At 43.0% G+C, this 25,326-nt stretch overlaps 1 long non-coding RNA gene across 1 annotated transcript in view; it reads left to right on the top strand.

The window, feature by feature from the left end:
* LOC147698905 (uncharacterized) overlaps window positions 1-24,312 on the top strand; it is a 1,339,289-nt gene extending 1,314,977 nt beyond the window's left edge. Inside the window, exon 5 of the long non-coding RNA XR_015299378.1 lies at window positions 24,269-24,312. This is a non-coding gene — a long non-coding RNA (uncharacterized LOC147698905). The remainder of the gene's footprint in view (window positions 1-24,268) is intronic.
* The last annotated feature ends 1,014 nt before the right edge of the window (window positions 24,313-25,326 follow it).

Genomic DNA, 25,326 nt, shown 5'->3' with positions numbered 1-25,326 from the left:
ACCACTTTACAACGACCAGCCAGATTGGCGATAAGATCACAAAACAGGCGATAAGGCACTAGCAGCAGGGAATAAAAGGGAGCCCAGCCCAGAGCCACACCTGAAGAACAACAGATGCCATGGAGCTGCTCGGACACCCAAGAGGGCCAAACCAAAACCACCGCCACCACCCCCAGGACCCCACCACCCCTTGCCCCTCGGGGCCCTACCCCAGGCACCCCTCCCCCCCCCGGACAAAGATATGTTACATCAACTTTACGAAATCATGAACAAAAAACAATTCGCCTGATGTCGCACAATTACAACACTTAACATTCATGTGTCAACATAAAAAGGAGAAACATTGATTCATCTTTGAATTTCCAAACAAATTGTATTATTCAGATTAAACCAAAAACAACTATTTTGAAGAGTCATGGCGGGTCTTCTCAGGACAATCTGTCAGTCAAGCCTGCAAGACAAAATTCCAGATAATAAGGTGTGTCATGCGCCCATCAATTATAAGGCAGCGAGAGAAAGAGAGGGAGAGAGAGAGAGAGTGAAAGGAAGAGAGGGAGAGAGAGAGAGAGTGCCTCACTGCTCACCTGCTGCCACCGGTGTGTCTCCAACCACGTGCTGGTATACACTGCAGTCCACCAAGGGCCATATGTAGGAAGGGTATTACCGGTTGGTAACGGCCGAAATCGGCCGTTACCGACCGGTAATAGGCTTTTCCTATGTAGGTGGCAAATTTACCGATTCGGTAAATACCGAACCGGTATTTACCGATTCGGTATTTACTGAATCATCATTTACCGATTCGGTATTTACCGAATCGGTAAATGAAATGTGGGAAGCACTTTAAAGAGTGCTTCTGTGCTTACAGGATTCGTTATTTACCAACAACTATTAGTTGGTGGTAAATAATAAATACCTCTGTAAATGCAAATCTGTGCATTTACACCTGTGCCATGTGACAGACATACATGACCCTAGGGCATGTATGTGTGCCACATGTGCACACAAGCACTATTCAGGGGTGCAACAGGGTGTCAAAGTGTCACCCTGCCACCCTTGACTCTTTCTCTATTTTACCGAATCGGTAATTACCGATTCGGCAATTGACATTCATTCCTTTGTGCCTCCAGGCCCACAGGAATGAATGGCAATTACCGAATCGGTAATTACTGATTCGGTAATTACCGAATCTTAACAATTCGGTGATTTTTACCAAATTATTACCTATATATGATTTACCGATTCTAAAATACCGAATCGGTAAAATTCGGTATTTTAGAATCGGTAAATCCTATTTACCTACATCTAGCCCCAAGTCCCTTATCTGAAACAGAGTCCAGATTCATGAATGGCAGAGTCCATACAATTGCACACGCCATCATCGCTTGCCCGACCCTGTGCACACAGGCTGCTGCACCCCAGCCCCTCCCGCCGCCCAGTGGTGATTACCCGCTCCTACGCACCCGGGCCTCACTGCTCACCTTCCACCACCGGCGTGTCTCCAAGAGGGCCCACCACGTGCGGGTGCAAGCTCCAAGCCCAGGCCTGTGGCCTTGCCACCCTCCACATCATGCAGCCCACACCACGAGCCACCAGGTCACACACTTGATTCTGGGTCTTGATTTCCCAATGGCAAAGATCATATCAGTGCACACGGCATCATAGCAGGCTGCACACCCGCTCAGCTCTTTAGGTGCCACTAACTCTGTGAACTGCGAGGCAATGCCATGTGGCGGTAGGCCCACGCCTCCCGCTGGCTGAGGCCCACACTGTGATCCAGCAGGGCTCACACAAACCCTTACCATTTTGGACCGCCAGGACGGGGCATCATCACAGGCTGCACACCCGCTCAGCTCTTTAGTTGCCCCGACCTCAGTGCACTGAAAGTCACCATCCTGTGGCAGTGTGCCTGTGCCAGCCGCAGTGTACCAGTGCCACCAAGTCTGTGCACCGCAAGTCATGGACCCTTTATGATTGAGTATCGTGGTTTGGATTCCATCATGTCACCTCCGGCAGTGGGGAATATGATGTGGTAGGACCCAGGCCCTCATGCATAAATAATAACCACACCGATACACCCAGCTAGAGAGTGGAAATGGCGTCCAGCACGTGTGGTCTGCCCTTTTTATTGGCAGGTTCACATGTCCTGTGACGTGTGTGCTGGATGGTTGTGGTGTGGGTGTAACCCAGCCGTGAGAGAGTGGCTGTGGCATGTGGACAGCTAGACCTGTGATCAGCAGATCACTACAGGTAAGACCTGGGACATGTGGCGTTGTCCCCCCCCTGTAAGCATAGGCGGAGTGGGCTGGCCTGGTGTGTGCCAGTCCAGCGTAGGGGGGTGAACAATGACCACAGGGCTCTGGGCGTTGTTCTGTCCTGGGCTGAACAAGGAAGTAACTTATGCGAGTGTCTCTGTTGTAGTATTGACGCCACCCGAACCGCAATTGGTAATGTTGCACCCCGTGACTCAAGTCCCACAACATGAGCAACATGGACGTAAGGGATAATCACTGACCCTACATTTACCCATACTTCCACACTTGAATGATCATAGACATGACACATCTGTGTGAATATGAATGTTTAATGCACATTCAGTGGAGTGTTGTAGCTTGAGCAGTACAGGGCCATGCAAACCTCACTTTACATCACTGTAGGCCCTTGGAGGGCCAGCCAAAGTCCTTTACAGAATGACAAGTTCATCGGAAGAGGAGAGTTCAGTCCGCAGTCTGATTGCTGTGTCATTGGAAACCAAACAGAATATGGCAGTCCATGATGATGTCCAAGGTGAGTGTTGCAGAGTGCATCGGGGGACAGTGGAAGGTGATGATGCGGAGGGCAGATCCAAGCAGAAATAGGCCATATGGCTGAGATGAATGCTACAGCTTTCTTCTTACCACTAAGGCAGGATTCATCGTCATCTTCGTCCTCTGCTGTTTCATGTGCCTCACATGTGGGTGGTTGTGTTCTGTCTCCAGCACTGTGTGGCAGTGGCACCTCATGAGCCGGAGGTGGACTGTGAGTGGTCCCTGATGGGACTTAGACACCCACGGATGGCATCTAGTTTGGCTGCCATGCAGTCAAACCCCACCCGCACCTGTTCAGCCAGCTTCTCCTGGCACCCCAACACACGACGTTGGAAGGCCATGTTTTCTTCGTGGGGGTCCTAGGAGGCAGCTGTGGTGGTGGGGCTGCCTGCTGTGTGGTCTGTGCAGGGGGTGAGGTCTCCTCATTACCACTAAGGCAGGATTCATCGTCATCTTCGTCCTCTGCTGTTTCATGTGCCTCACATGTGGGTGGTTGTGTTCTGTCTCCAGCATTGTGTGGCAGTGGCACCTCATGAGCCGGAGGTGGAATGTCTGCCGCACTGTGTGGCACTGACACTTCTGGTGGCGGAAATGTGGATGGAGTGGTAGCAGCAGCATTCATCTGTGCCAGGCCTTGTGGCAGAAATGCCATGAGGAGGGTCTGCAGGGCATGGAAGAACCCAGCTACTTCTCGCTGGTGTGCAGCCATGGCAGCTGCTCTTTCCGCCTGCGTCTGCTCCATGTTCTCCATGATCACTCCTGGGTAACATAGCAGGAGCGACTCTGACTAGACAGTTGTTCTTGTGTCTGAATTAGGACTCCAGCGATGTCAGCTATGGATCGTTGGAGAGCATGTAGAGGACTGTGGGTGTCTGTTAGGGACTGTGAGTGGTCCCTGATGGGACTTAGACACCCACGTATGGCATCTAATTTGGCTGCCATGCAGTCAAACCCCACCCGCACCTGTTCAGCCAGCTTCTCCTGGCACCCCAACACACGACGTTGGAAGGCCATGTTTTCTTCGTGGGGGTCCTAGGAGGCAGCTGTGGTGGTGGGGCTGCCTGCTGTGTGATCTGTGCAGGGGGTGAGGTCTCCTCATTGCAGCTGGGCTGCCCTGCTCCTGGAGGTGGGTTGACGTAGCTGTCAATGAACTCTTGGAGGGCGTCGGTGTTAAAGCTGTGTAGGTCCTCTTCCTCATCAGAGAAGAGAGGTTCGGCCTGCTCTGCAGGAGGTGTTGGTTTTCCCTCTACAATGTAAAGGGGAGATGCAGTTTAACATTGTGTTCACATGTATGTTGACGCATTGTACATGATTACATACAGACTGCATGACAGTGTACATTGTGACTTTTTGGGAGGAGCTGCCTATTTGATGCAGGACAGTGGACATTTCAACAACATCACTGAATTGTCAACTCACATTTCCCTGCAATGCCAAATGTGATTGCCCAGTTTCTACACACAAGCGGCAACAGTTGTGTCCTCTGTTCTGTGGTGGTTGTGTTGCGGTTTGTACCACATTGTTGTCAATGATGATGTGCTCTGCATGTTATGTGTGTGTGCTGCATTTTGGGAGAGTCATCCCTGCAGTTCTGATTTTGCTGCCTTTTAACTATTTTATGCAGTGTGCCTTTGACTTTTGTGCTTATACAGTGCTGAGATGTTGCATACTTGGGTACGTTGGTCTCTTGGTGGGAGTTGGGGCTCTGGGGCACGGTTTGTCCTCAGATGTGCTATACTTAATTTTGCATATGCCCATTGTGCCCATCTTTCACCATCCCCCAGTCCCTGGTCGTTACTTACCCTGGTGCTGTTGTATCAGGTCATGTTGAGCAGTGTCCAGTCCCCAAACTCCTGCCACCGTCTCCCCACTGATGACTGTGGACACCATTTCCTCCATCTCTTTCAGATTCTCCTGTGGCGCTGGACTCCCACCTCCAGTCTGCTTTGCGGCCTTCCGGTTGTTGGTGAGTTTCTGCTTGGTTTTGCGCTGCACATCATTCCAGCACCTCTTGACCTCTTCCATTGTCCTCTTCTGCACTCCGACTGCATTCACCTTGTCCACTATGGATTGCCATATTCCATTTGTTGTTGCCATTGACACAGTGGAGGTGATGAACAGTATTGATGGTGTTCTACCACCTCCGTTATCAGGATCCTGTTTTCCTGCAGACTGAACTACGTCATCCTCTTCTTCTTGTCCTTGCCCTTCCCTGACCCTGAGGTCCCAACTGGTCCTCCAGTAGGGCTTGTGTGGTTCTGGTTGTCCTCTGTACTTGCTCCGGCTACCTCCATTGTGCTTCTCAGTTGTTTTGCTTTTGTTTTTATGTTTTTTTTCAACTTCTATAGTGATTTTTCCCACCTGACGTTTCTGACTTGCAAGCCCGACAAAGATTATCGCAGATTTTTTTATTGCGGTTGGGCCCATCGCAACTTTTTTCGTGTTGAGGTTTACATTTTTATTGCCGTCCCGGTGACTTTATCGCTGACATTTGACGTGTTATCGGGAACATATCGCATGTTATCGCCATGTTGTGAATTGGACGTTAACATGGAATTATTTTCCCGTGATACACCGCAATATGAAACATTGCGATAACCGATTTTGCCGATGAATATCTCACGTTCTTGAGAATATCCCCCCAAATGTGTTTCACTTGTATAATAATCGTGAAAAGGAAACCAGCAAAAAATGTTTGATTGCATTATTTTTCGTCAAGTATTGGAGCTCAGGCACAAGGCTACTGCTCTGAAAGAAATGACTAAAACATTATCTAACTGGATTTTTTTTAGAAATGCAAAATATTCGAAAGAGATCTATTCAGTTGCCTAGAAAAGATTAACAAATGGATCAATGGATAATTTGTTATAAATTAGAACTAAAAGAAAATGAGTGCATTCCTTTAACACAAATACCTTTCTTTCCCCAAATGTGTGATTCCTCCTCCCATGCGCCATCTGTTAGAATGATGAGTAAATTAGATTGCATCACCTGCCCAAATTAGAAGAATGATGAACTCTCCTAGCACAAAGCATTTTGGACTCAGAGCATTATTGGGAAAAAATGAGTTTACTTTCATTAAAAAACACTGAAAGGCACCAAAATGAGGCACTGCATTTTTCAAAACATCTAGGGCCATATGTATCATAGTTCCATTTTGCAAATTCCAAATAGCGAATTTTAAGGAATCGCTATTTGGAAATCGCAAAATGGTATGTATGTACAAAATCGCTGTTTCATAGTGATTCCTTACCATTCCTAATTTGCGATTAGCAAATAGCTAATCGCAAATTACCCATTCATTTCTATGGGCCAGGAGGCCCATAGGAATGAAGGGGGAATTTGCGATTAGCAATTTGCTAATCGCAAATTAGGAATATTTTCAAGGGTGCGGGGGTGTCTCAAGAACACCCTGCTGCACCCCTGAAAATGACATTTGGGGGCATATGGCGCACATACATGCCCTAAGGGCATGTATGAGTGTCATATGGCACCTTTGGTTTTTTTGAAAAAAGCTTTTTTAAAAGAATTCGCAATTTACCACCAACTAGAAGTTGGTGGTAATTTGCGAATCCTTAATGGCATATTTGGAATATTTTTGCGATTCCTTAAGTGCAATCGTAAAATAAGGAATTGCAAATTTTGCGATTCCTCATTTTGCATCAAACATGTTACATACATACCATTTAGCTAATTAGCATTCGCAAAGGCCGAAATTCGCAGAATTTCGGCCTTTGCGAATGCTAATTAGCTTGATACATATGGCCCCTACATTCTGAAATACTACTATGTCCAGAGATGCCCTAGGCGCCTGAACATATATTGCACATAAAAGCATTAACATTTTGAATGACTGTCTCCACCCATCAGAACCCAATGTTTCATTTCTTTCACGTCTACTGATTAGTAAAAAGAACTTTGTTGATTTTGATGATTTGTGTGTGATAAGCAAACTTTAAAGGAATATTTTAGATCAGAGAGTATTTACTGATACTGTTTACGGCATTGAACAGGAGGGGAACCACCGTAGAGCCCTGGGGCAATCAGCAAAAGAGCTGACGTGAAGTGGGTTGGAGTCTGAAGAGGTGTTGGGTTCTTACATTCTTTCTTTAAAATGTTTTGGTATCCATGGTGAGGGAATGTTGTGATCCAAGAAGTCAGTTGGGAGGAGGAGCGTTGAAGGTGAAGGCTGTACGTCGTTCTGCTGCCTGTATTATCTGGAATAAAGAATATGGGCCCGATTCACAGAATGAACTTAAGACTCAATCCTAAACTTACTACTATTTTGGTATTCACAGAATGCACTTACTACTTTTGGCATTCACAGAATGAACTTACTACTTTTGGTATTAACAGAAGTTAGGATTTTGTCTTAAGTTTGTTTTAAGACAAACTTAAGACAGACTTAAGTTAGGATATTGTCTTAAGTCTGTCTTAAGTCTGTCTTAAGTTTGTCTTAAGTTTGTCTTAAGACAAACTTAAGACAAAATCCTAACTTCCGTGAATACCAAAAGTAGTAAGTTCATTCTGTGAATGCCAAAAGTAGTAAGTGCATTCTGTGAATACCAAAATAGTAGTAAGTTTAGGATTGAGTCTTAAGTTCATTCTGTGAATCGGGCCCAAAATGGTTACCGATGTGGCGTGCATCTTTGTAAGGGGCTAAGGTGCCTTTCAACAGCATGTCTTAAACTGAAGAGGCTACGAAGAATATAGGGTATGACATGTACTTGATGGAGTGGCTCATAATGTTGATTACTACTGAATGGTTAGTGGGAACCTCTCATTCTCTTTTTCAGATCTTCCTATATATAGAATAAGGCAGCCCTCTTCCTCTGGGCAGTCTGAACCCAGCTAGGGCTTGACCTAGTACAGCGGTTCCTTACCTTTTGACTTTTCAGAAGCCCAACTGAATCACTGCTGGAAGCCAGAAGGGGTGTATGAGGAAGGGGGAGGTTGGGGGTAGGGCAGTTGGGGGGTGGGGTATTTAAGCAACCTCAAAAAAGTACAGAAAGAAACGGAACAAAGAGTATATTAAATGCACAAATATGAAATATTTTATTTAATCAACACACAAAAATGTGCAAAATGTGACCTTTAAATCTTAATTGAAAAATTGTAGCATTTCAAAATGTCATTTTATTTCTGAAAGACTAAGGGCCTGATTTATGTCTGGCCACTCTGGATACTCTGTCACAACAGAGTATCCTTACTGCCAAGACTGTGGTCCGTCCACCCTATTTAAAGTGGCAGACCATAGGTTTATTAATGCGGAGACTACTCTGTCTCCACCATGTTTAAACCCCTCCAATGACCTGACAAAGAAAGGGCTATCGGAGATTGACCTCCTTGTCCGCTCACCTAATTGAGATGAGCTGACATACAGGTCATTTTTCCATATCTGTCAACAGTAAGGGGCAGTGAAAACTGCTAAATGTTCCCCTTTCTATGGGAGATGACTAAACTGAGAAGAGAGAGGGGGGACAAGGAGCTGGACATAGGTCTAGTGACTCGTGCTCCTGAACAGTAGATACATCGCTTAGGAGAGTCACTGTTCCTGAGAGTAGAATTAGAGAGAAGTCATTTTAGAAAAGTGGAACGGAGTGGGATAGACTCTTACTTGATGCCTTCACACACACTGGAGGATGGCATGCTACATCACGGGGCGGTGCTCCTCGTAGGGCCGGTGCTAAAATGCCCTACGGAACCCCCAATGGTCACTTTGTCAGAGATCTTTTGGTGGTCTAGTCGTATGGTGTGTGCGGGTCAGTGTACAGTGTTGTGTGAAAAGTGAAGATAAGAATCACTAGAGGGTATTCTGGAGTGAATCAGTTTAATAAGGGAGATCCGTCTATCAAAATCTAAAAAACCAAGGGGTTGGGTGCTGCTCGAGGGTAATTATGGCCCTTAGTAGCTAGACAAGTGTAGTGATTGTTTATAAATATGTAGGGTCAACATGTTTCGTGCTTTTATGTGGTCTCAGGAGGAGATCCTTTGCGCTTCTTCAGGACCATGGGAAGCTGGTAAGTGTAATGCCACTTGGAGGACCCAAGAAGCGGTCTAATCTATTCAGTATAGGTAGAGTACTCCTTAAGTCAAGACGAGAGACTGCTGGCGGTCACAATAGTTGTGTCGGAAGGCATAGGCACTTGCCCCTACCTGACCTTTTGCATGCTTGGAAACGCATTTTCCTATTAAACTTACCATCTTCCTATGGACCACTGCCTGCCCTTAGAAATGAACAGAAACAGTTTTACGTTTTTCTTTTAAACGCGTCTGCATTTGAAAAAAGTTGCCTTATTTAAGAAACAAACTCAGACATGTTGGTCTTCTGTCCCCAGCAGGCCACCATTTCTGTGTACTAGCCCATTCCCATGGGTCCCAAATTGTGACCAGCCTCATAAATAAGGATGTGGCTGTTCATTTGCGACTTCATTAGAAATCGCTAAATGTGTCTAAGACACATTAGTACATTCCATTTTACAAGTCGGAAAAATAGCTTTCTGCGTCCTGCAAAATGGTATGGTCGTATCTGGCCCATTGTCTCCTAACACTAGGCCACTGAGCCTTCAGGAACAATAGATCTCTCTAAGCAAACCGTGGCAATCGATTTGGTAGGATTGATTGTGGCCTTTAGGCACATAGCCCATGAGTGAGGTAGTGACGAGTGAAGAGGCATGGATTAGTGGACTGGGGCAGAAAGAATTGTCCCATGAAATTGAATAATATATGGGCTCCAGACGGAGACACCTGATGTCATGAAGTTTGTTCTATTGCAAAATGACCTGCGTAATTTCACTGACACATGAATGAGGGTGGAAGCCAAGGAAGGACAACAAGTCTTTAGGGATTTTGCCCTTTTGCTCATCAACCAGACATTTGACAGTCACTAAATGAAGTACATTAGTTTAGATATTACTTTTTCCTATTATAGCCCAGATGACTACTGCAACCCATTTGTAAGACATTGGGTTACTGGTTGAGGGAGGGGTGGAACCCTAATCACGCAGAAACTACAATTGTTGTCATGGTCAAACACAAGCAACCCCCACATTAACCTGTGCTTAACCCTCTTGAAGCTTGGCACGAAAACAATCAGGCTTATTTTAGAGGCAATGTGTAAAGCATTCATGCAGCATTTTAACAGTAATAAAGTGAAAACATACCAGAAGTAAAATCTCACAGGAATGTAGAAAAATTGAGTAAAATGTAATAAATGATTTGACACCAAAACAACAATAATAAAATCAGTAGAACCAGAGATATTCAATTTTAAAGATCTAGGTAGAACCAACTGTAATTATCTGGTGGTGCTGGCCTGGGACAAAGTCACACATTCAGTTAAACTGCGATGGAGAGTGGGTCAGATACTGGGACCAAGTTAGTCCTGCTGAGAAATATACCCTATATTCTGGTTGAGACTTGTAGCTCTGGACAGCAGTGGTCCCAAGAAGTGATGCGAGGTCTGTGTTGAAGATGCTTCATGCAGCGGTGGTTCCAATGAGCAGTGAGGGCTTTGATGCGGGCTTGCAAAAAAGATCCGTCACACAGCAATGGTTCCGATGAGCTGTGAAGGCTATGATACAGACTGGTGTTGAGCTGCGTCGCACTGTGTCGGTTCAAATGAGACTCTACAAGGTCTGTGTTGAGGATGTGTTGTGCAGCAGGGGTTCCGATGAGCTGTGCAGGCTGTGATGGGGGCTTTCGTCAAGGCTGCATCGGTTCCATTGAGATGCTACGAAGAGCTGCATCTGGCTTGAATCGTGCTGCGTCGGTTCTGATGAGACCACAGCTTGACTGGCAGAGCACCTTCAGCCCCACTTTCAAGGGTCCAGGACTTGAGGGGTACCACTTGGGGCTTAGGACTCACAGCAGGCAGAGTCCAGGTGCAAGGGCCAAGATGTTTGGAGCTTTCTTCATCCTTGAGGGTCTGATCTGGAGGCCAGCCAACTAACCCTTGGAGTTAATTTCTTGGTCCTGGTTCCAAGATGCAGGTCCCGTCCTTCTCGCTCAGGCAGCAGGGCTGCAGAGTAGCAGGGCAGGTCTTCTTTCAGCAGCACAACAGTCATTATTCTGAGTACTCCACAGATCCAGAAGTTTGCAGAAGCGTTGAGTCTGAGGAGCCTCTATGTATACCTGGCGCCCACTTTGAAGTGGGACAAGCTGCTACAGCTCTACCCCTTCAGAGGTGTCTGGAATGTCTTGCTTCCGACCCCTGGCCCGTGCTTGTACCCTGGAGAGGATTTGGTCTAATGGCTAGAGTGGTCTACTTCGAACCTGGGGAGCTGTGTTTGAGTCTCGGCAGGGATGATCAATAACCTGTAGTTCTGGGTAAATCACTTAATCTCCCTGTGCCTAACAAAATGAATGTATCTGTCTGTAATGCATCTGGTGCTCATGTAAAGCGCTCTGATACCTTTGGGTCGAGCTCCAGCTATATACAACTCCCAATAGATAAATGAAAATATAGAGGGTTTTAAATTACAATTCTTTAGAGACCATCCTGGACATTCCTACCTGCTCCTTATTGAAATGTATCACATATTAATTGTGATAGGGAAACCCAGTGTTAACCTAAGTGGAATTCAGGCCTTGTAGTAGTGAAAAATATATATAAGAGCTTTTCCCTGTTATTGACATATAAAAGTCAAAATCACATGTCCAACTTTATAAATAGAAGAAAGTATAGGCCTGGAAAAAGATTTATAGTGCCAGGCTGAAATGACAGCTTAAAATTGCAGTCACGGGATGCAGTGGGATGTATGAGACAATTTGGTGGAAGCCAATATTACCATGTTTAAATGAGAGAGTATAAGCACTTTAGCACCTGTTAGCAGTGGCAAAGTGTGCAGACCCCTAAGGCCGGAAAAAATAAATGAAGTTAGCAAAAACAGGAGTATTGAATGCAAAAAGTTAGGAGAAAAACACACCTAAGATGTCAGGTCCAACGCCATTGTTATAATATTTATTTTTATTTAAAAAACACTAATATACTTGCTAAAAAAGAGTGTTGGGTTAAATACTTGAAGATTGTACTGCAAACGTGAGCCTTGTTATTGGATAACATAAGGTGACTTTGAAGTGACTTCACCTGTACTGGCTCCTTTCCTTTTACTTCATTACAAGGATTGGCTACATTGACTGTCTGGGTTGAGGCCTCATTGACTATGGAACATTATGTGATCTAATTAGAAAAGGGAATGCTTGCTTACTTCAATTTTCCTGAAACAAAAGCACAATGTTTCACATACATTTCCAGATGTCTGTGAGCATTATGGTCCTAAACAGCAGGAAGGACCGTGACTCACGGTGTATAATGAGAACATGGAATGTACCTGGTTACTTCAAACACTCAAGGAACTGCTGATCATAAAGTGGTCGTTAGTTTCACCATTGCTCAGGAAATTAAACCCTAATCTCCAAGTTATCACCTCGTTCAGGCCACACTTCACTACAGCTTCTGGTCCCTTTTTCAAGTCTGCCATGGTATGGAGTCTGTTGCCGCGTGCCTGTGATGTGGAGGAGACTAGTTTGGTCCGCTCCTTTTTGAAATGGCAGTAGGAGTGTGTTATAATCACGGTTAGTCTGCACTCACATACAGTCTGTGTGACTAATGTATGAAAAGAAAAAAGAGAAATACAAGATGTTTAAGTAATTATGATTAAACTCAAATTTCTTGTGTGCTTAGAGCTGTAACTGACAAAAATGTGCATTATTATTGTGTTAGGGGATAACAAACTACATTTGTTTACTGATTTGTTTAATATTACACTCATGGCACTAATATTTTAAGAGTTACCATTTACAACTGTTGAAGTATATGCTGAAAGTATGGCTTATTTGCTTGCAGAAGGCTGTACATAATGTAACTTGTGTGTTGTTAATTTAGCCTAACTGTAGGCCTGAAATACTTTCTCAATGTACTTTTGAATTTGCATTTGCTTGCACTGTGGTATGTTGCATGTAGCTTGTGTTCCCACTGCAGGTGGACACAGCTTCATTAGTTGATAGAAATAGTTATTGTTCCTAGTAGACAGAGTGGACTGAGAAGAAGAAATGCGATAACAGATGGGGGGCGAGTTCTCGTGGGAGAGGGAGAAGAATATGGCCCCCAACGTGTGAACATGTGGGTGGAGAATGGAAACAGGAGGATGCCGGAATAATGGAAAATTACCAGTAACACTGTGGGTGGTGCCTTAATTTAGCAATTGCTTATGTTGTAACGTAGTTAGGAACAGATGCTTTTGCAGTGGTACAGACCTCATCTTTGGCTTTGTGGCTTTACGCTACATGACCCCTTCGTAGAAGGGCTCTAACAACTGACACCGTTTCCTGTCTCTACTGAAGCTTGCTTTAGGTTAGGATTGCCACTTTAAGGTAGAGTAGGGTGCCGTTAGGGATTGGTAGGGCCTTTTGCATGAAATTGTGATGCAATTCGACATGCATTTTTACCCACTGATAACATGTTGCAGTGATCAAGTTAGTTGTCTTCTTTTTGTTATATAAGGTGAATCGCTTCCGGAGATTTGGCTTCCTCCTATTTACACTGTATTTCTACACCCTAATGCTTAGATTGGCGTCTCTTAATCTGTTTCAGAATTTGAAGTAAACAAATTAACCTGAATTTAGTTGTCGACCTGAGTTCTTACTTAGTAGTTTGAATACTTTAAAATTTAGAGTTAGTGAAAGGAGTTTTCTCTTTACCTCTCATGCTTCATAACAACAACTATCAACCAGATCAGTGAGGAGTACAGGTCCCAGCTTTCACAGATGTTCCAAAATCTATACCACCCAGTTCCTAGCTTTCTGATTCCCTGTTTCCTTTTTTTTTAACTTTTCCATAACATTCTGGTAAGGCTTCAGACGGCTTCTCTTCAGAAAACCATTGTTTAATATCAGTATTGTATAGTTTGGCGTTTGGCAGATACTCGGGCTCTAACCTTCTCTGGCTAAGCATTTACAGAGGTAACACTACATAATCATATGTGTATGTAGTGATACGTGGGGAAAATATCGATGCTCACTGTCTGAAACTGTCTCCAGGTGGATTTTGCTTGTCATGATGATATGGTCACTCGTGCATCTTGCATAGCATAGCATTCATTTTAAAATTTTTAATGGTAGGTAGACAGTCCATTTTTCCAAGTTATATAGTTCTACTATGTGTAGACATAATGAACTGTATTTTATTAGAAAGTTTTAGCAGGCTAAACGTGCTTATGAAGTCACTGCCAATAAAACAAAAGGCCAAGCCAATTCCTGGATAAAAATCAAATTATAGATGGCCTTCTAGTGAGAGACATCTTATCTGCTCACAATGGTTTATACAAGGAGGAGAACAAGAGCTGAGCAGCAAGCTCAGCTCTTCACAGAGTGGCATGATATGAAAGGGAGATTTTAATTGCCTGTATATTACATTTCTTTGTTTTCTAGGTACTAAGAAGAAATCACTATTACCGGAGCCTCTGTAGCCCTTTTCTGTTTTTCTTTTCAATGATGGAAACAGCGTCTAAAGTAGCACATTGGGAACAACATTTGTAATGCTATGGATTGGTTTCGGAATTCCTCAGCTTCAGTCCTTATCTTGTCTTACTGAAGGGCGCGCCTCACCTTTTGCCCTAAGAAAGCTATTCTCCTGACTTGACTCCCTGGTCCTCGGACGCTCTTGATCTTATGTAGTGCCCTGCTTTATACTATTTGGAGCCTAGTAACTCTAGCTAAAAGTTCCAAAAACTGTACGGTACAACTGTCCTAGCAGCAGTCATGGCCCCTGTGGATGTTTAGAAGGACATATGGACCTTCTTCATAGCCCTTGGCATTCCGATCAGAGCTTTGTGTGGGTGGACTGAGGCCTGGGGCTTTCGAGAAAGTCATCTAGGCATTGGATTTACATAAACTCAAACTATCTACAAAGGAAAGAAACACTTTGCAGAAGAAGAGGTTTACATTTATGCATTGGGTACAAGAGGGACAGAAAGGAGAACGAGGAGTGAACGGAAAAGGCAAGGGATGGGAAATGAGGTTTACAGTAGAACATTTGACAGCACACAAAGGTTGAAAAATGGGCTGGCAGGGGTTCTTCTCTTCAAATGCAATACATTGTTGTTGCAGTAAGAAAGGGGTTGTGGATATTGTTCCAGCTCCTTTGAATATTATGAAAGGCCTGATGAAATGACTACAGTGAGTAAAAAATGAACCTCCAGAGGAATTGCAGATGACACAGCTAAACATTAATGTGATGCAGTCAGGGAGTGTGAGCTAGTAGCTCTGAGGGACTCTGTCTAACTTCTGAAGACATTTGTTAGAGCGTGTGGCAGCCTTGGTGATACTCTTCAAGGGGCAGTCAGGTAGATCTGAGACATGCCAACTATCCAAGCTAACCTTTCACTTATATAGGAGAGCTCATTTTCAGTAGGAAGGTACTCACTTTGGACAGCATTTAGCTTGTGCAAGGCAGTTTTCCTTATTACTTGCAGAATGAGTCCTGAAACTGATGTTGGTGTCATTGAGATGTGAAGTTAAGTCATCAAGGTTCATTGGTCAGAGCTAACCTTTCACATGTTGTTATTTGGTGTCACTGGCTATGATCACAAATTATGTTTTGTAGGGTTGAGTTTGAGGTAGGCCTTTAACTTTCAGGCTTGAATTGTAGTAAGATATTCCTTCAGATGGCCCATGTCATGCCTTAGGAAATTTCCAAGTGCAGCACACACTGACAAATATTGACATCCTTTCTGTTATGCAAAATAATATAAGAAAGTATAGAACATAAATCTCCGCAACAATACATACGCTTTTCACTACAACACAGGGTCCGGCGCTGTATTCTTTTATTACAGTTAGGGATCCTCCCATTAAAAGTATATACATCTAAATGGAATAATTGTGAAAATACAACAGGGATCTGTGGTCCATGTGATGGAGGTGAGCAAGATTATTTCATTTACAGCCAATTTGCCCAAATCCGATTCTGGATGTTCGGCGTAGATATATAAAGTATATCTGTTTTAGATATAAATCTTCTCTGCTTGATTTAAGTATGCTTTGTAAATCGCCAGCTGATGAATGTGTCTGTTTTAATTTGTATACTTTCCTTGTGCTCATCATCATCATAAAAGTTTATTCAGAAGTACGCAAACGTCCATTAAATCATAATATTACAGCAAAAAGAATTATTAAAAAGTTGAAAGTTATGTGTTAAAATACTTTTAAGACAGCATAGACCTACGAGCACACAGTACATTTTAAAAAGGCCCCAACGTACAGGACAATTTTAGCATTCGGTACAGTCTTCAGCAGTTTGAGAGTAGGTCTACATTGACAAATACCACTAGAATACCTTTTTAAAACTGGAATTAAAAACAACCTCGTTTATTTTACATACAATTTGCAGAAAAAAACTAAAATGAAGAATTGATTGGCCTCATACATTATTACAGGGACATAGTACAGCCTCTAGATTATGGATACTGCTATTTCATCGTCTCTGACCGGAAACAAAGCAGCATAGATCATTCCCATCTACTTTGCGCATAAAAAATATAATCAGTTTAACAGTTAAGTTCGCATAGGCCTATATATTCAGACATGTTCGTTTTTGTCGATATATCCCCCCTACGCTGGATTGATCATGGGCATAAAGTGCATGTGCTACTATTTTTTGTCTATGTCAGTGCAAGATGATGGTTCTGTGAAAGCAGATTCCATTCCAATTTTACAATATACAGCTTTCACATAGGCCAACCACAGAATAAGTAAATCCTTTTCCAGCAAAAATCAATCCATTATAATATCCTTTGTAGACCAGCCTCAGCGTTCTTCCAAATTGCGAGCCACAATAGAACGGGCCTTAATACAATCAGCTAAATATTGAAAGCTAAGCTCTCTATGATAAATATAGTGCGAGGCAGAAATGGAAACAGACAAAGGTTTTCTACAGAATCTATTTTCCTCGTACAGTATAGCCTTGCAAGTTAAAAAGCCCGAAACCTTGGTGCCGTACATAGCAATCGGTATGCATTCCGCCTGATACATTTTCAAAGATCACACCAAAATAAATAAAAGTGCAAGTGTGGCTCAAATGCTGAGAGCTGATTATCTTGTTAATCATGGGAATAGCCTTAGGTCCGCAAGACATAATATGTGATTTGGCAAAGTTTGTCTGCAGGTCAAGTGAACCCATGAAATCCAGAAAAGCATGCACTAATTTTCACAGTGCCCTCAGGGTGCGTGCTATGAGCACTGCGTCATCAGCATTTTCTAATGTTGGTAGTGGCTTACCCTTTATTTTTGATACATTTAGGGTTGACTGCTTTAAAATTGAATGGAGCCCATTAATATACTGAATAAATAAAAGAGGAGCCAGTACGCACCCTTGTCTTACCCCTCGATGTATAGTTATGTCTCCAGATACCTCCTCTTGCTTACTAATTTGTGCCCTTGCCCTCATATCACGATGTAAATATGCCAAAAACTGAACTAAAACAGTATCCATGCCTCGGTCACTAAAGAAAGACCACAGATAGGGAGGTGATTTTTTAGCCAATGTGTACTTTCCAAGAACCAAGTTCAGATTGAGATACTGCTCATTTGTACCCACTTGAACCTGAACCCATGCTGACAAGGGTATAACACAGACTCGTCAGCCCATTCTCTAATCCAATTTTAGATTTCCCCCCCCAAAATGTTAACATTGGTATCAATTAAAGAGATTGGAGCAATAACACGTTGGGGCTGATCTATCATTTTTCTTAAAAATGGGTTTAATAATTGATATGCCCCATGATGCAGGTAGTGGAGAATATGCAAGGTTATTAAAAACATTTGTGAGAAGTGGGGCCCAAAAAATAGTGTTACTCGTAATCAGATCTATGGAGACATCATCTGGTCCTGGCGCTTTCCCTCCCACACTTGGATTAATAGTTTCTTCTGCTTCCGTCAAGGTTACCTGAAACTCTTTGAAAAGGCGGGAGTTAATGTCAAAGATATCAGAAATTGGGGGTTGAGCATATATTTTGCTAAAGTGCTCCTTCCATAGTTCTGAGCGGATATAGCATGCAATAATACTAAGTGGCCTCTTTTCCCACTTCAGCTCATATATGGTAAGCCAAAAAGATCTACTAATATTTGTTAGTGATGCCTGTACTAACATCTCCCATTGGTTCACAATTACTTCAGGCCTTCTTTTGGAAGTAGTTTCTTTATATTGCTTATTCATTTGCAATACTAAGGCTATGTCCCTGGGCTTGGAGGCCAAGGCTGCTCTTAATGTCCTATTCGCCACTGAACAATCAGTGTTGAACCATCTGAGGGAGTTCTGCAAGGGCCATGCAGGTTTTAGTATGGCTAGCCTAACTCTATCACATATTGTGATATATGCATCTGCCACTGAGCTATCAATGGCTTCTGTAGTTAAACACTGTTCCACCACCCCCTGATTTGCTCCAATTGTAGTGTTAAAAAAATTGGTCAGGATCCCCTAATCTCCAAACCAGCAGCAAACTATCAATTGAGGGTTCAAGATTAGGAGCTCCGACATCCACACTGAGCCTTTCCTTCGGACGGAGGCGGCAGACCCGAGAGCAGAGGACGGCCCGGGACCAGGGTTCGATTCCCGGCGCGGCAGGTTTCTGGACCAGGGTCAGCGGACTCGATAATTCTCTCGCTTCGGTGCCCACTCTGATCAGCGTTCACACACGGCAACTCTGGGCATTAGCTTGCCTCATCTTCACTAACGGCCCCACCAGACCGCCGGGGATGCCTGGTCTCACCCTGGAGATACCCATTAAGAGACCATCTCTCAGGGAAGCCAGGAAGGGTTTCGCAGCGGTCGAAGCGCCTTGGGACCCTCCGGGTAAGTAGTGCGCTATATAAATGCCTATACATTTACATTTACAATAGGGTTATGACCACAAAAGGTGGAAGGGACCACAGAGCAATAAGCTAATAGATGTTCCAGACTACTATTAATAGTCAATTGTAGCGATGCTACCTCTACCATGAAAGGTAGGGAGTGTACACTCATTATGCCCAACAACATCTAGAGCATTAACCAAGTTGAGGGGAATAAGCTAGTTCCACAGCTGGTGGGTTACTATTAGCAGCCAAGTCAATAGAAGTCAGCTTTTCTATAGTTAACTCCAATGGGGCGATATATTTGTTGATCTTTAAAACACAATATACCTGCCAGAGAGTATTTTGGTTATGATAATTTGCTGCCTTGACACGATTTGGGTTGCTTCCAACCTTCACTTAGTGGGATAGGCATTGGTAGCAAGTAATTGGTGACATTTGAAGCCACTTTTGTACTTCATCTGGGAAATATATTACAGATTAAATTGGTGCCTTAGTGCTCTTCTTCAGTGATGGCCACTTACTACAACCCAGCTACCACTCCCATCCCTCGTTGACTTTATTTTTGCCTTTGACCGTGTACAGCACTCTGTTGCCTTTTGTTTAGGTTCAGGGTATAGCAATACCATATACATGCATACATAGATATATAGTTTTGTAGCCTTTATGACTATTATGACAAGGAGATGCCAATCCTCAGTTGATAGGGACATCAATGTGTAAATAACTGTTGACAAAGTTTTTTTCCTGGAGTAAGCATGCTTTCTGTCTGGAAATTCTTGAACAAGTCACACCTAAATCTTGTTTAAGCCACAATCTCTCACAGAAAACGCTTTGTGAATCAGGCCCTAAAGTAATTCTGTATACTGTCTGGAAAAAACAAAAAAGATAGCCCCTGACAACCATAATTTTAGCTGCAATTGTGCTTGATTAGAATTAGCATGTGTTGCTATCAAACGCAGTTATTTCGGTGCAGGTGCCCTTATTGTACTTCCTTGATTAAATTACACGTTTTTACGGATTGAGTTATTCAGTCTCTGCAGGGACTCATTTGCCCTAATTTTCAGATATCCAACCTTTGTTGATTTGTGCTTCAGACTTGGAAAAGAGAAGACTAAATTGGCAAAGTGCTGAAATGGCTCCTCATTTGGTGGTATTTCGGAAATGTTTTTTTGGGGGAATTTGTAAAATTACATTTCCGAATTCATAGAAATGTGCAGGTGTTTTGATAACATCACAACTGTTTGCGCGAATTAATTATATCAGCTCTTCAATTTCCGTATAATAATTATGTCACAGTTCCCATGTTGGTGAATTAAATATATCTTCAATTCTATTTTGTTGTGTTGATTGACACATGTCCAGTTTATCTGTATTGATTATTTCATAACGTCTATCTTTTTCTACTTATTAAATGGTAATGTCTATGTATACCTGTTGATCATATCATTGTTTTTATTTGTGTATTGGTTATATCACAGCTCCTATTACTGTGCATTAACTATATCACAGCTTCTTTCCTGTGTATTGATTGTCTCAGTGGGTATGTGTGCATTGCTTGTAACAAAGAATCTATCTGAGTCTTTTAATTATATTGCAGTTTCATTATGAGAGTATTAAATACATGAATGGGTTGTATCGCAGCTTGTATCTGTGTGCACAGTGAATATATCATAGATTTCTTTACGTGTTTGGGTGATATCACAGTTTCTATGTCTGCTAATTGGTGGAAGACAAGTTCTTATTTGTTTGCAGGAAAGGACTGTATTGCTGCTTATATTTTTATATATCACATATCTTGTTAGTGTGAATCAATTACATCCTCACTTCTATTTGTCCCTATTGTTTAAGCCAGAGCTTTTCTGAGCGTGTTTAACATCAATAGTATAGCTTTTAGGTTTATTGGTTAGCTCACTTCGTCTAAACAGAGATCGGAGTCCATTAATTAGCAAAAACTCAGTACTTGTGATTTAAAGGGAAATACCCTGAGTCAGAGGGTAATCTGTTCTCCAAGTGCTTGGCTTTATTCATTTTCTATACAGTTTCTTTAACGCTGTGATCAATCTTAATTCAGTCAGGCAATGGATTTTATTCAGGTGGAAGCTGGACTTCTTCAGGGCTAAAAACACGAGGATATTGTCAATTGTGTGAAGTAAAATAAATTATTAACCTCAATAGGAAGGTATTAGTTAATGGTTTCAAAGGAATAATATGTATTCAGTAGACAACACGTTGTGGCTAACCATTGTTGAATAATAATATACAAGCTTTTATTTTTAAGTATGGATTGTATCACGTCGTCAGTATGTATATATTGGTGATATCATAGCTCCTTGTGTTTCTGTGTCTTGATTACCATAGTGCCCATTTATGTGTATTTATTACATAACTTGTGTATGTGTATATTGATTATAATATAGCTTATGTTTGTCTGTATTGATTAAATCATATCTTCTAAAGCAATTATCACAGTTGCTGCTTTTGTCCATTGGTCATGTCACAGGTTGTATTTTATATGTGTTGAATATATTTTATCATATGTGCTGATTGTTAATCCAAAGCTCCTATTTGTGTGTCAATGACATTCTAGTTTCTTGATTATATCTCCATTTCTCTTCTGTGTGTGTTTGCCGGAAGGGCTAGATACAGTAGCCATACACTCATGATAATCGTTTTTAGGTCTCTGCTACAGAGCGAGACCTATTGTTTCAGATACAGAATATTTACTATATAATTGGATTTGGGTCATCCCCTTGCTCAACAATGAATGGCTTTGCTGCCTACCTCGTGTGTGTTTGCTCTTGGCTCAATGACTTTCCTCCCTATTTCTCTGTTTTATCCAGCCCAGATGTGTGTCAGTCTCACGGTGGTCAAGAAACAGAAATCCAGTTTTCTGGAAACCAAGAGTCTGCTGGATAATACCCATTCTGACTTTTGTCCATTACACAATACTGAAACTGCCTTACTCTCTGATGAGCAAGGTCCTCATCTTCGGTAGGCAGTCTCTCACTTGGTCCCTGCCCTGGTCGCCCACAGAGTTTGGGCTTGCTCTGGTACCTGTTGACTCTGCCAGAAATGTAAGATTTCTTGTTGACTGTAATTTCACATTCTCCGTACAGGCTAGTCAGGTTTCTGCCATCTTTTATCTCGACTGAGAATGCTAAGGAAAGTGCTTCCTTTTCTTCAGCAACCTGCCCATACGACAGATGTGCATTCCCTTATTACGTCTCAGCTGTTTATGACAATTCTCTGTCTTTGGACATTCTGGCCTACCTCATTTATTACTCACAGGTTGTGGAGAATACAGCCGCTTCTCTGGCTCTGAATCTTCTACCAATGCATCTGTCTCTTCACATCTGAGCACTGCATTGGCTCTCCATAAGGAAACGGCCAGTGTTTAAATCTCTGCACCTAGTGCACAGCCCTAAGCAACATTGGCCCTATTTACTTTTATCACAAATTCCTGTCCAGTCGTCCAACTTGCACTCTGCTTTTACTAGAGTGAAATCCTATGTTTCAAACACTGCCAGTTGGGAGGTTGTTCTATTAGTCATCTGACTGCGAAAAATTAGAACTCTTTTCTCTTTCATCAGGAATATCTCATGCCCTTCTCAGGTCAAAAAGAAACTTAAAACAGAGGGGCATATGTACAAAGATGTGGCGGAGTATGTCGTTAGCCTCCTTGGCTTAATGACACGCTCTGCCACTTCTGAAACACAAGGCTGCACCAAAATTACAAGAATATGGTGCAGCCCTGTGTTTCCCCCTGCGCTGGCGCAAAGTTTAGCAGCCTAGCGCCAACGCAGGCACCCTTGCGCCATAGTGCAACTGGTGTCTTCATTCAGGGGAAGATTGTTTATGTACAGGAAGGTTCCCCTTCCTGCACATAAACAATCCTTAACTGCTGCTTTTTATTTTGCTGCGGCGGCTATTCTGCCGCAGTGCTAAGGGGCGGGGGGTCCGCGCGGCGCTCCGACGCAAGTGACGGAACCGCTCCGTCACGCCCCTCGGGTGAGCTGTGCTTGTGATGGAACGGTTCCGCCACGGCCCCGTCCGCTCAATAGAATGCACCGTGGAGGCGCGAAATCAGCGCCGCGCAGGCGCGGCGAGTGGGCTGTGACGGAACCATTCCGTCACCAGCACAGCCCACCTGAGGGGCGTGACGGAGCGGTTCCGTCACCAGCGTGGGAGGGTTTAACTTCTATGTGTGCTGCTTAATCTAGCACACACACAAGTTGAAAATCTGCATTTAAAAAAGTTATTGTTTATGTACAGGAAGGAGTTTACCTTTCTGCACATAAACAATCATTGGCTTTTTGCTGTTTTCATGTGTGCTGCACAATGCAGCACACATGAAAAGAGCAAAAATGAGGAGAAATGTAAATATTCTCCTCGGAACGCCCACAGCAACACCCATTGCCCTCCCCTTTGACGCTAAGCATAGCGAGAAAGGGGGCCTTATTTATAAAGCAGTGTTAATCCATGTTAAGTGGCTTGACGCTGCCTTGTAAATAAGGCGAAGCCCCTATCACCACAGGAATGTCCTAAAAAGTGACATTCCGGTGGCGATAGGGGCTTGTACATATACCCCATTGTTTTTGCAACAAACATGATCCTGAATAAGGCCTGCAGTACAGTTGCTTATCCTTTAATGCCAGGACACCATTAGGGTTATATGCTGTGCTCTTTTTTTCGCTTGATCCTTCCCTCCCTCTTCTGTGATGCCTCTGAGGTTCCCCCCAACCCTTCCCATCCTGCTCCTGACACAGCTCCCATGTGCAATATTTATTTATTTATTTTTAACAATGCACCGCAGATGTAATGTGCTGCTAGACTGCTTGCTCTATTTTTTGTGATGGTGCATACATTCTTCAATCTTTTTCTTACTTAAAGGTTACTGCTCTATCATGTCTAGTCACCGTTTTAAAATTATACTTGAAAAATAACAAAATTGCTGTTGTGACACATGCAACATATGTGCACACATATATCATTACTCACACGCATGTGTCACATCGCATAAGTGCACCTGGTCATAATGCATTTACTAGTGTACCCTTTGATGCATGCCCATGCATTGGTCACTGCCGCTTTCTTTAAAAGAAGACCCATTGAAAAATTGTCAGCCATGCTTGCACATGCCTCATGGCACATGTTCACATGTATACAGCAATCAAAAAAGCATTATTATACCCAATAGCACAGCCTTTTAGACCTGAGACCTATTGTCTTAGCCGAGGCTTGTTTTTTTATTTCTGTTATTTTTGTCCTCTCACTTTTCTTTTCAGTTAAATATAACTTGCAATATGAACTTATTTTAGAAGCATTTCACAGTAAAAAAAATTATAGGGATGATCATTTTTTCCCCTGCATTTTGTCCCGGAAATTCTGATTGCAAGAATACTTGTCGCCTTTTTTTGCTTTTCTTTTCCACAGCTGCAAATAGAAGTATCAATTGTAGGTATTCTTAAGAAAAATATTCTTGTGTAGTAAACATCAACCATCACGCTGAAGGATTAATGTGCTTTGCTTTGGGTGTTAAAATATTATGAAAGTTGTATTATTAATTAAATCGGAAATACCACTTATAACCAAATTAACCTGTTTTCTTTCAGACTGCCTGGAATAACAACTTAAGTTGGTGTAGCTGCAACTGAGTAAAAAGAAAAACGACTACCGCTCCTCTGCATTGTGGTAAGTGTTAGTTCTGCTGTTGTTTGCGATTTTTGTACTGCGCATTGAACCAAGAATTAGCAGCTCGCACGTGGAGGAGGTCAGAATGACCGTGTGTGGCTTCGAGAGTACTATTACGTGTCTTGAGTGTGGGTGTGCATGAATCACAACCCTCGGTGCATTTTCATATCAACCAAAAAATGTTCGTATCCTTTATTCAATTTCGCTAATTGAAATAATATGTCACAGAACCGTTTCTCTTGCTTTTTTCGGAGTTTTAAATTGCGCGAACTGGACCCGAAGGTCTTGGAGCGCTTTACATGAGCGCCAGTTACTTTACTCAAGGACATATTTTTTTTTTGGTAGGCACAGGGAGATTAAGGGGCATATTAACAAGGGATGTATCTCTGCTTTTTTGGCTTTAAAAACTAAAAAAAGCGGAGATAAAATGATCTCCCTATCAACAACAGAGTGCTAACATGCAAAATCGCATGTTAGCACCCTTTTTCGCTACGCTTCCCTTTTCATCTCTAATGAGTGTGCTAATTTTCTGATTTATGCAAACACAACAGGTGATGGACCGAATGTGGATCAATGTCACACACTCACCCCAGTCCAAAGATCTGGGCCCAAATCCATCGTTTTTTTGCACTCCACACCACCCTGGGTTAGACAATGGCGATATGCAAATCAGCTCTGACCCTGTGCCCCATGGGAACAGTCCAGTCCGAACTACAAAAGCCATGTCCTTCCCAGAACGGAATCAAGCACCCGAGGACCGGACCGGTTTCGAGGTAACACCTCTCATCAGCCCAGCTAGCTTGACTCCAGTGGTGTGGAGTGCCTGGGACCCACGTCTGGGCATCCCCAGCGCACTTAGGGCGGAATATGCAAACACAACAGGTGATGGACCGAATGTGGATCAATGTCACACACTCACCCCAGTCCAAAGATCTGGGCCCAAATCCATCGTTTTTTTGCACTCCACACCACCCTGGGT

This window comes from Lissotriton vulgaris, chromosome 8 (assembly GCF_964263255.1).
Source record: "Lissotriton vulgaris chromosome 8, aLisVul1.2, whole genome shotgun sequence".
NCBI classification, from domain to species: domain Eukaryota; kingdom Metazoa; phylum Chordata; class Amphibia; order Caudata; family Salamandridae; genus Lissotriton; species Lissotriton vulgaris.
The sequence above is the reverse complement of the archived record's forward strand: the minus strand, read 5'-3'. Positions and strand labels throughout refer to the sequence as shown.